The sequence below is a fragment of the Odontesthes bonariensis genome, unplaced genomic scaffold, assembly GCF_027942865.1.
Source record: "Odontesthes bonariensis isolate fOdoBon6 unplaced genomic scaffold, fOdoBon6.hap1 scaffold_120, whole genome shotgun sequence".
NCBI lineage: Eukaryota > Metazoa > Chordata > Actinopteri > Atheriniformes > Atherinopsidae > Odontesthes > Odontesthes bonariensis.
Genome location: NW_027457372.1, coordinates 25,001 through 37,500, shown reverse-complemented (window position 1 = coordinate 37,500; position 12,500 = coordinate 25,001).

The window sequence follows — 12,500 nt, the reverse complement described above, 5'->3', positions numbered from 1 at the left end:
CTGAAACTCGGCCTGGATGTGTCATTGCACAGGGCATGAGTGCCTGGATGTTCTGAGAGGGGAGCAGGGATGAATGCTGGACCGAGGAGAGGTGCTGAAACTCGGCCTGGATCTGTGTCTGTGACTGGACGTTATGAGAGGGGAGCAGGGATGAATTCCTGACCGAGGAGAGGTGCTGAAACTCGGCCTGGATGTGTCATTGCACAGGGCATGAGTGCCTGGATGTTCTGAGAGGGGAGCAGGGATGAATTCCTGACCGAGGAGAGGTGCTGAAACTAGGCCTGGATGTGTGTCATTGCGCAGGGCATGAGAGACTGGATGCTGTGAGAGGACAAAAGCCGTGAATGCTGTCCGAGCAGAGGTGCTGAAACTCGGCCTGGGTTCTGTTTGTCTGTGCGCAGGGCATGAGTGCCTGGACGTTATGAGAGGGGAGCAGGGATGATTGCCTGACCGAAGAGAGGTGCTGAAACTCGGCCTGGATGTGTGTCTCTGGGCCGGGCATGAGAGACTGGCTGTTGGGAGAGGACGGCAGCCATGAATACTGGACCGAGGAGAGGTGCTGAAACTCGGCCTGGATGTGTGTCTGTGGGCAGGGCATGAGAGACTGGCTGTTGGGAGAGGAAAGCAGCCATGAATGCTGTCCATGCAGAGGTGCTGAAACTCGGCCTGGATTTGTGTCTGTGGGCAGGGCACGAGAGCCTGGATGTTGGGCATGAATCCCAGTTCAGAAAAAGGACCTTTTCTGAAAGAAACACAGGAATCGCCTTCTTTTCCCGAGTTAAGACGAAATACGGATTTTTGTTAAAAAGTGATTTCCTTGGGCCAGAACAAGTTCAGACTCCTTAGTCCTTCATATATACATACATATATATCCATTCTAAGTAGGTTGCTTGCATAAACCTGCACAAACCCGGATAAATGGCCTCTTTTGGGATCAAAACACAGGAATCGCCTTCTTTTCCCGAGTTAAGACGAAATACGGATTTTTGTTAAAAAATGATTTCCTTGGGCCAGAACAAGTTCAGACTCCTTAGTCCTTCATATATACATAGAGATATATCCATTCTAAGTAAGTTCCATGCATAAACCTGCACAAACCCGGATAAATGGCCTCTTTTGGGATCAAAACACAGGAATCGCCTTCTTTTCCCGAGTTAAGACGAAATACGGATTTTTGTTAAAAAGTGATTTCCTTGGGCCAGAACAAGTTCAGACTCCTTAGTCCTTCATATATACATACATATATATCCATTCTAAGTAAGTTGCTTGCATAAACCTGCACAAACCCGGATAAATGGCCTCTTTTGGGATCAAAACACAGGAATCGCCTTCTTTTCCCGAGTTAAGACGAAATACGGATTTTTGTTAAAAAATGATTTCCTTGGGCCAGAACAAGTTCAGACTCCTTAGTCCTTCATATATACATAGAGATATATCCATTCTAAGTAAGTTCCATGCATAAACCTGCACAAACCCGGATAAATGGCCTCTTTTGGGATCAAAACACAGGAATCGCCTTCTTTTCCCGAGTTAAGACGAAATACGGATTTTTGTTAAAAAGTGATTTCCTTGGGCCAGAACAAGTTCAGACTCCTTAGTCCTTCATATATACATACATATATATCCATTCTAAGTAGGTTGCTTGCATAAACCTGCACAAACCCGGATAAATGGCCTCTTTTGGGATCAAAACACAGGAATCGCCTTCTTTTCCCGAGTTAAGACGAAATACGGATTTTTGTTAAAAAATGATTTCCTTGGGCCAGAACAAGTTCAGACTCCTTAGTCCTTCATATATACATAGAGATATATCCATTCTAAGTAAGTTCCATGCATAAACCTGCACAAACCCGGATAAATGGCCTCTTTTGGGATCAAAACACAGGAATCGCCTTCTTTTCCCGAGTTAAGACGAAATACGGATTTTTGTTAAAAAGTGATTTCCTTGGGCCAGAACAAGTTCAGACTCCTTAGTCCTTCATATATACATACATATATATCCATTCTAAGTAGGTTGCTTGCATAAACCTGCACAAACCCGGATAAATGGCCTCTTTTGGGATCAAAACACAGGAATCGCCTTCTTTTCCCGAGTTAAGACGAAATACGGATTTTTGTTAAAAAATGATTTCCTTGGGCCAGAACAAGTTCAGACTCCTTAGTCCTTCATATATACATAGAGATATATCCATTCTAAGTAAGTTCCATGCATAAACCTGCACAAACCCGGATAAATGGCCTCTTTTGGGATCAAAACACAGGAATCGCCTTCTTTTCCCGAGTTAAGACGAAATACGGATTTTTGTTAAAAAATGATTTCCTTGGGCCAGAACAAGTTCAGACTCCTTAGTCCTTCATATATACATAGAGATATATCCATTCTAAGTAAGTTCCATGCATAAACCTGCACAAACCCGGATAAATGGCCTCTTTTGAGATCAAAACACAGGAATCGCCTTCTTTTCCCGAGTTAAGACCAAATACGGATTTTTGTTAAAAAGTGATTTCCTTGGGCCAGAACAAGTTCAGACTCCTTAGTCCTTCATATATCCATTATAAGTAGGAACCATGCACACACCTCTTTAAATGACCTTTATCCCGGTTCAGAAAAACGCCAAAGTGTCAAAAAGTACCAGGGGCATGAAGCCCGGTTCAGAAAAACGTCAAAGTGTCAAAAAGTACCAGGGGCATGAAGCCCGGTTCAGAAAAACGTCAAAGTGTCAAAAAGTACCAGGGGCATGAAGCCCGGTTCAGAAAAACGTCAAAGTGTCAAAAAGTACCAGGGGCATGAAGCCCGGTTCAGAAAAACGTCAAAGTGTCAAAAAGTACCAGGGGCATGAAGCCCGGTTCAGAAAAACGTCAAAGTGTCAAAAAGTACCAGGGGCATGAAGCCCGGTTGAGAAATATTTTCTAAGTGCCAAAAAGTACCAGGGGTGAGAATCCCGGTTGAGAAAATTTTCTAAGTGCCACATAGTACCAGAGGTGAAAAAGTTTATAGTACCAGGGGTGATAAAGTTTGAAAAAATTTCTGTCAGACAACGGGAAAAGGGGACGATGGGCCGAGTCAGCCCAAGGCCCGCCCCTATTCTCCCACACGACGAGGTTATTAGCAGACGACGAAAACACCATCTGCACGATTTCAGAAACCCAGTTTTCGGAAAAATATCTGAGTACCAGACTGGGACGGTGAATTGATAATCCGAAAGATGACACTTTCCACGGCCTGAAATGATGGAGGAAGGGGGCAAAAGCTCCAGCCTGGCTCCTGGAGGAGGGGTCCAAAGGCAAGAACGTGTGTCCGAGGATGGGTGCAGGAGAGCGGATTCAAGGCGCGGCTGACCGCTAGAAGCTCCAGGCCGGTTCCTGGAAGATGGGAGGCCGACTTTGGCAGAGCATGAGTCCGAGGAAGGTGCTGGAGAGCGGATTCAAGGCGCGGCTGACCGCTGGAAGCTCCAGGCCGGTTCCTGGAAGATGTGAGGCCGACTTTGGCAGAGCATGAGTCCGAGGAAGGTGCTTGAGAGCGGATTCAAGGTGCGGCTGACCGCTAGAAGCTCCAGGCTGGTTCCTGGAAGATGTGAGGCCGACTTCGGCAGAGCATGAGTCCGAGGAAGGTGCTTGAGAGCGGATTCAAGGCGCGGCTGACCGCTAAAGGCTCCAGGCTGGTTCCTGGAAGACGGGAGGCCGGCCTGGAGGAGAATGTGTCCGAGGAAGGTGCTTGAGAGCGGATTCAAGGTGCGGCTGACCGCTGGAAGCTCCAGGCTGGTTCCTGGAAGATGTGAGGCCGACTTTGGCAGAGCATGAGTCCGAGGAAGGTGCTGGAGAGCGGATTCAAGGCGCGGCTGACCGCTAAAGGCTCCAGGCTGGTTCTTTGAAGATGTGAGGCCGGCCTGGAGGAGAATGTGTCCGAGGAAGGTGCTGGAGAGCGGATTCAAGGTGCGGCTGACCGCTGGAAGCTCCAGGCTGGTTCCTGGAAGATGTGAGGCCGACTTTGGCAGAGCATGAGTCCGAGGAAGGTGCTGGAGAGCGGATTCAAGGTGCGGCTGACCGCTAGAAGCTCCAGGCTGGTTCCTGGAAGACGGGAGGCCGACGTTGGCAGAGCATGAGTCCGAGGAAGGTGCTGGAGAGCGGATTCAAGGCGCGGCTGACCGCTGGAAGCTCCAGGCTGGTTCCTGGAAGATGGGAGGCCGACTTTGGCAGAGCATGAGTCCGAGGAAGGTGCTGGAGAGCGGATTCAAGGCGCGGCTGACCGCTGGAAGCTCCAGGCTGGTTCCTGGAAGATGGGAGGCCGACTTTGGCAGAGCATGAGTCCGAGGAAGGTGCTGGAGAGCGGATTCAAGGCGCGGCTGACCGCTGGAAGCTCCAGGCTGGTTCCTGGAAGATGGGAGGCCGACTTTGGCAGAGCATGAGTCCGAGGAAGGTGCTGGAGAGCGGATTCAAGGCTCGGCTGTCCGCTAGGAGCTCCAGGCTGGTTCTTTGAAGATGTGAGGCCGGCCTGGAGGAGAGTGTGTCCGAGATAGGTGCTGGAGAGCGGATTCAAGGCGCGGCTGACCGCTGGAAGCTCCAGGCTGGTTCCTGGAAGATGGGAGGCCGACTTTGGCAGAGCATGAGTCCGAGGAAGGTGCTGGAGAGCGGATTCAAGGCGCGGCTGACCGCTGGAAGCTCCAGGCTGGTTCCTGGAAGATGGGAGGCCGACTTTGGCAGAGCATGAGTCCGAGGAAGGTGCTGGAGAGCGGATTCAAGGCTCGGCTGTCCGCTGGGAGCTCCAGGCTGGTTCTTTGAAGATGTGAGGCCGGCCTGGAGGAGAATGAGTCCGAGGAAGGTGCTGGAGAGCGGATTCAAGGTGCGGCTGACCGCTGGAAGCTCCAGGCTGGTTCTTTGAAGATGTGAGGCCGGCCTGGAGGAGAGTGTGTCCGAGATAGGTGCTGGAGAGCGGATTCAAGGCGCGGCTGACCGCTGGAAGCTCCAGGCTGGTTCCTGGAAGATGGGAGGCCGACTTTGGCAGAGCATGAGTCCGAGGAAGGTGCTGGAGAGCGGATTCAAGGCGCGGCTGACCGCTGGAAGCTCCAGGCTGGTTCCTGGAAGATGGGAGGCCGACTTTGGCAGAGCATGAGTCCGAGGAAGGTGCTGGAGAGCGGATTCAAGGCTCGGCTGTCCGCTGGGAGCTCCAGGCTGGTTCTTTGAAGATGTGAGGCCGGCCTGGAGGAGAATGAGTCCGAGATAGGTGCTGGAGAGCGGATTCAAGGTGCGGCTGACCGCTGGAAGCTCCAGGCTGGTTCTTTGAAGATGTGAGGCCGGCCTGGAGGAGAATGAGTCCGAGATAGGTGCTGGAGAGCGGATTCAAGGTGCGGCTGACCGCTGGAAGCTCCAGGCTGGTTCTTTGAAGATGTGAGGCCGGCCTGGAGGAGAGTGTGTCCGAGATAGGTGCTGGAGAGCGGATTCAAGGCGCGGCTGACCGCTGGAAGCTCCAGGCTGGTTCCTGGAAGATGGGAGGCCGACTTTGGCAGAGCATGAGTCCGAGGAAGGTGCTGGAGAGCGGATTCAAGGCGCGGATGACCGCTGGAAGCTCCAGGCTGGTTCCTGGAAGATGGGAGGCCGACTTTGGCAGAGCATGAGTCCGAGAAAGGTGCTTGAGAGCGGATTCAAGGTGCGGCTGACCGCTAGAAGCTCCAGGCTGGTTCCTGGAAGATGGGAGGCCGACTTTGGCAGAGCTTGAGTCCGAGGAAGGTGCTGGAGAGCGGATTCAAGGTGCGGCTGACCGCTGGAAGCTCCAGGCTGGTTCCTGGAAGATGTGAGGCCGACTTTGGCAGAGCATGAGTCCGAGGAAGGTGCTTGAGAGCGGATTCAAGGTGCGGCTGACCGCTAGAAGCTCCAGGCTGGTTCCTGGAAGATGTGAGGCCGACTTTGGCAGAGCATGAGTCCGAGGAAGGTGCTGGAGAGCGGATTCAAGGCTCGGCTGTCCGCTAGGAGCTCCAGGCTGGTTCTTTGAAGATGTGAGGCCGGCCTGGAGGAGAGTGTGTCCGAGATAGGTGCTGGAGAGCGGATTCAAGGCGCGGCTGACCGCTGGAAGCTCCAGGCTGGTTCCTGGAAGATGGGAGGCCGACTTTGGCAGAGCATGAGTCCGAGGAAGGTGCTGGAGAGCGGATTCAAGGCGCGGATGACCGCTGGAAGCTCCAGGCTGGTTCCTGGAAGATGGGAGGCCGACTTTGGCAGAGCATGAGTCCGAGAAAGGTGCTTGAGAGCGGATTCAAGGTGCGGCTGACCGCTAGAAGCTCCAGGCTGGTTCCTGGAAGATGGGAGGCCGACTTTGGCAGAGCATGAGTCCGAGGAAGGTGCTGGAGAGCGGATTCAAGGTGCGGCTGACCGCTAGAAGCTCCAGGCTGGTTCCTGGAAGATGGGAGGCCGACTTTGGCAGAGCATGAGTCCGAGGAAGGTGCTGGAGAGCGGATTGGATGCTCGAGTGACCGCTGGAAGCTCCAGAACGTACATTAAAAAAAACTAAATTTTTATAGTACCAGGGGAGTAAAAAAAAATTTTTCTGTAGTACCAGGGGCACGAATGAGCAAAAAACGACAGTCACTAAGACAGGAGAAGGGGACGAAGGGCAGAGTCAGCCCAAGTCCCCTTCTCCCGTACGACAAGGTTATTAGCAGACGACGAAAACACCATCTGCCCGATTTCAGAAACCCAGTTTTCGGAAACTAGAACCAGGTGCCACACGGACACCAAACTCCCCGAATGAGATGAGGGAGTGGTGGGCATCATTTTTCCGGTTTCTCCCCTGTCGATACTGGCTGATCGAGCGGCATACGTGGCCTGCCTTCGGAGGGCCCCCGCCGACCCACTTTTGTGGCTCTGGCGACGGGTTTCTTCGGCCTGCAGGCTCGCTTGGCGATGGTCCGGATGGTTCCAAAGGGAAGGTTTTTCCAAACCCTCCTGCCCCGTCGGATCGACCTATTGGTAGCGAGACCGAGCCGCCCCGTCTGCCCCAGCGGCCCGAACACGGAGCCCGCCGCCGGGCAAGCGCTCCACCCCGCCCGGGGTCGTGAGTCGCTCCCTCTTGGCGGCGGTGCTGCCGGAAACATGGTGTTCCTCAAACCCTTCACTTGAGCAGCCGCATCCGTGCGGTCCTGCCCGGCTAAAAGCCTCGGGGCGCCCCCGTCCAGTCCGCTGGCTCGGGCGCCCCTTCCACAGCAGCTCCCCCTGCGTAGGGGCTACCTGGTTGATCCTGCCAGTAGCATATGCTTGTCTCAAAGATTAAGCCATGCAAGTCTAAGTACACACGGCCGGTACAGTGAAACTGCGAATGGCTCATTAAATCAGTTATGGTTCCTTTGATCGCTCTACCGTTACTTGGATAACTGTGGCAATTCTAGAGCTAATACATGCAAACGAGCGCTGACCTTCGGGGATGCGTGCATTTATCAGACCCAAAACCCATGCGGGGTGCCTCTCGGGGTGCCCCGGCCGCTTTGGTGACTCTAGATAACCTCGAGCCGATCGCTTGCCCTCCGTGGCGGCGACGTCTCATTCGAATGTCTGCCCTATCAACTTTCGATGGTACTTTCTGTGCCTACCATGGTGACCACGGGTAACGGGGAATCAGGGTTCGATTCCGGAGAGGGAGCCTGAGAACGGTTGAGGCCGGAGCATGAGCAACTGGCCTATTAGTGGAAGTATGAGTCCGAACGTGGCATTGCATGGACCTGCGTAGGTTCATGGCCAGATCGCCCGGTTCCCGCTTGTCCTCTCATGGGCCTGCGGGTTCTAGGGTATTAGTCTTACGCCGGGGTCTCTTACCGTGCGGTCTGTCGCCGTTGGCAGAGGGGATGGGGGTCTTCCTCCGTCCCTCTCTCTTTCGGGGCTTCCGTGCGGGGGTTTCCCTTGGCGCATTGGGGTGTGTGCGGTCGCCGACCCTCCTTCGCCCTGCGCCCTCTGGGCCTTGGTGTGGGGGCCGGTTCCGCGGCTCTCCCGGTGCTGTCAATCCACGCTTATAGTCTGGGCCCGGTTACCTGCCGGACCGGCTGCCCTTCCCACCGCCGCCTCTATACCAAAGCGTGCGTTCCCGGTGGCTTGACCCGAGGGCTCGACGGAGCTTGCCGCCGGGGGGCACGTGGAGGATCGGTGAGGGGGGGGGTTTGTCCCCCGGCCACCACGGTCCGGGCCCGCTTCTTCGAAACCAAAAACAAGCGCGGTAGCGACTTTGCCCTGGCCGTTCGCCGTGCGCCTCCGGGTACCCAACTCTCCCCCCTCCGCCGGAGGGGGGAGGGGGGTTCAATGACTCTATCCCCGGCCTCGGCCGGGGGTGTAGCGCCCGGGGGTTTCCTTGTCCGTTCAACCCCGGTTTCGGAAGCACATTGAGTTGCCTGCGGTATGATAAGTGTTTATATATATATTGGAACGGTGTGAGATAAATAACAGAGGTTATTGGCTAAAACGAAGCGATCTCCTTGCTGTTGAAAGAAGAGACGGCTGAGGCATGGAGAGTCCGCGACAGGGTCAGTTCCGCAAACTGACAGGCCAAGTATTTCTCACTCCGCAAGAAATCTCCGCTAGGTTAGTCTCACGGAGGCCGACCAGTGAGGGTGCTGCGGCTGCGGCATCCCCGGTCGGAAGACTGCTTGGCAAACGGAGATCAGAGACCGATCTAGAGGCCCCCTCAACTCCTAGACGCCCGAGAACCGGCATCACGGCGAGAAGGGCTCTCTTCTCCGAGGCGAAGGTCAAACCCGGCATAGTCTTCATGAGTCTCGTGGCCAGTTGGAGGAGTGTGGTATGTGGGGGTAGGCTGCCTCGTTTTGTTTCTGTAGGTATCCGGGTCCCATGGAATGAGCAGCCTTGCCCCCTGTGCTCCATCTCACTGCCGACGGCCGGAGCTGCGGCGACGCACATGAGGAAGAAACATGTGCCATGGAGGGTTTATAATCTGTGCGCTACATGCGCAGGTTCCTTCTGCTCTCTGGGAGTTGCCATCCGCCACTCGGTTAGATGCGGTTCTGTAAGAAAGGAGGGGGCCTCACGGATCAGGCCGAATCCTATCAATTTGAACGATGCGACGGCTCGCAGGCGAGAGGGGGATTCTCCGCCACGTTTTGCCTGTGTGACCTGCCCCGTCTCTTTCCTGACCAAAAGGGGGCTCTCTCTCCACTGCAGAAAGAAACATCCTGATGCGTACTTCGGTGGAAGGGGGGAGTTGCCGCTTAGTAAGCCGGGATCTGTGGCGAAGGCAGAGAATACTGTCGATGAAGATGTGGCTCGCGAGGTTGCCACTCTTCAAGAGCTAACAGTGGCCCTTCCACCTGTCGCGGAAGTGGCACTGTTAAAGGAGGTCCTCCGCATACCTCTGAGCGAGATGCTCGTAGCCCCCGGCGAGATCTCTCCGACAGTTGATTCTGTAATGGAAATCAACAGACACATTAAGAAACTGGTCAGGAGGTTGGTTCCCCTCAGACCAGTACGTAAGCGGACGGCTGTCCGCAGACTGTTTGCGCCGAGAAGGAAAGGGGCAAAATTGAGCAGGTTCAGGTCCTTTCAGGAGGGCTGGGCCAAGAACAGGAGCAGGACGGTACAACTGCTCCTGGATGGTCGGGAGTTCGCCACATGTTCCATCCCAAAGGCGGTAGTACTGGAGGCATACCGTACAATCTGGGAACGAGATGATGGGTTCATTCAGTTGGGTTTGTTCGGTGACCTGCCGGCCGCCGACAACCGACTGCTGAGCCACCCCGTCTCCCCCAGCGAGGTGCTCTCCGTCTTGGGAAAGATGAAACCTGGCTCTGCGGCGGGACCGGACGGGATCGGGAGGGCTGCGTTGCTTCGATATGACCCGAATGGTACGGGATTGGCCAACATATTTAATGCCATCCTGTTTCATGGTCGGATGCCACGGGTTCTGAAGGGCGCGCGGACCACCCTCATTCCGAAAGGGATAAACGCGGAGGAGTTGACAGACATGGGGCAGTGGCGCCCGATCACGATTGGCTCAGTGATATTGCGAGCGTTCTCCAATACCCTGACCAGCAGACTATCGGAGGCTTGCCCCACGCATTGGTCTCAGAAGGGCTTTTCTGAGGTCAGGGGCTGCTCCGAGAACCTTATCACCCTTAACGGGCTGATAAGTCGAAGCAAGGATCAACGTAAGTCCTTGGCTGTGGTCTTCATTGACCTCGCCAAGGCGTTTGATTCAGTCTCTCACAAGCACATTGGCGAAGTGCTTGGGAGAAGAGGGGTTGATACCCTAATAAGGGACTTAATAAGAGATGCCTACAGGAACTGCCACACCAGGATCAGCACCTGCGAGGGCGAAACGAGGAAGATCCGGTTGCGGGTGGGAGTCAAGCAGGGTGACCCGTTGTCCCCACTTCTCTTTAACCTGGCTCTGGATCCCCTGCTCTACATGTTGGAGTCCAGGGGTGAAGGGGTCGTGGTGGGAGGAATTTGCTTGACTTCCCTGGCGTACGCAGACGATCTGGTGTTGGTCAGTAATGACTGGCAGGGCATGGCCAAGAATTTGGCAATACTGGGAGCGTTCTGCCGACTGTCCGGGTTGGGGGTCAATCCGAGGAAATGCCACGGTTTTCTGCTGGACTATCGTGGTCGTAGCCTTTCTCTTAACCGCTGCAGGAGTTGGACTCTACAGGGCGTCGAGATCCCCCTGCTTCCAGCAGGGGGATCTGTTAAATACCTGGGGGTCCAGGTGAGTCCAATTCGGGGCATTCTCAAGCCCCCTCTTGCTGCGTCACTGGGAGTTTGGTTGGTTAAAATTTCTGGTGCGCCCCTCAAGCCCTCTCAGAAAGTTGAGTTGCTCAGGAATTACGCCCTGCCCAGGTTGCTCTACCTGGCGGACCACGCCCTGGCTGGACCGGCCCTCCTTGGGGAATGCGACAGGAGGGTCAGAACGGCGGTCAAGGCGTGGCTCCACTTAGCTCCCTTCACCGCGGACGGGGTGCTATACTCAAGACACCGTGATGGAGGTCTCGCCCTCCCCCGTCTCGAGTCACTGGTGCCCTCGATCCAGGTGAGGCGGATGTTGAGTATGTTGAGGGCGGAGGACGTGACTACCCGGACCTTGGCGAGAGAGTTGGTACCGATTAAAACGCTGTTTGAGATCTGGCGCAGACTGACCGGGGAGAGTGGGAAGGACTCCCCGGACATTGATTCCCTCGACCTGCAGAAGGTCTCCACGGGCGCGTGGAGAAATAAGGAGTTCGAGAAGTGGTGTGGATTAAAATCCCAGGGAGCTGGGATCGAGCTCTTTCGAAACGATGCGATAAGCAACCAGTGGTTGAGGTCCCCGCTCAGCCTCGGGTTCACGGAGCTCGAGTTCAACCTTGCGTTGAAGTTGCGGACGAGAACAATCCACACCCTCTCACTCACCAAGCAGGCCGAGACTCTGTGTAGGCTTTGTGGGAACGACAAGGAGACCCTTGGTCATCTTGTGGGGAAGTGTCCCGCCCTGAAGCTGAACAGAATGGCGAATCACAATAGGGTCTGCGCCTTTCTCCAAGAGGCAGCGTGTGAGATCGGATGGAAGGTCTTCAGGGAGAAAAGACTTGAGATGTGTGACGGGTCGGTTGGTGTCCCCGACCTGGTTATGCGCAAAGGCCCGCGAGTGTTGGTTATAGACGTATGTATCCGACTCGAATCCTCTACGACAGTGCTTGAGGATGCCGCGGCAATGAAAGTGACAAAGTATCAGAAATTTGCGAGCCTCCTCCTGCAGACTCACAGGGGAGTGACGTCAGTCGCCTTCTATGGTTTCCCAATGGGAGCGAGGGGAAAGTGGCACAGGGGGAATGGTGCTGTGCTGAAGGCCATTGGCCTTAGTAAGGCATGTGCGGCGCGGGCCGCCAAAAGGTTGAGCAACCTGGTGTTGTTCAACACTATAAAGCTTGTTAAAGTTTTTCATGCGCAAGCCAAGGACTGGTGAGGACCAGATGGGCTTGGCTCACATATGTGAACAGCTAGCGGTGTCGTCCAGTGACACTTCCCGGGTGTATATATATATAAAAAAAAAAAAAAAAAAAAAAAAAAAAAAAAAAAAAAAAAAAAAAAAAAAAAAAAAAAAAAAAAAAATATATATATTTAATCGGTTCAATATAATCGGTTCATTATAATCGGTTCAGTGTGTGGCTTGTTTCGGAAGACAGTGTTTTCCCATAACACTTCCCAGTGGCGTGAACCTACGAGGAGGTTCAAAAGCGGTGTCGTCCAGTGACACTTCCCAGTAGCGCGGACTCGGTCTTTAGTCTTGCGCCGAGGGTCTCTTTCCGTGCGGTCCGCTGCCGTTGGTGGCGTGGGCGGGGGTCTGACCTCCGTCCCGCTCTCCTTCGGTGCTTCCGTGCGGGAGTCTCCCAAGGCTGCGCGGGGAGGTGCTCGCGGTTGCCGGTCCCCCTCCGCCCTGCGTCCCTCGGGGCCTCGGCGTGGGGGCCGGTTCCGCCGCCCTCCCTGCACTGGCAATCCACGCATACCCACGTGCGGTCCGTTCTGGGGCCGGGCCTGGC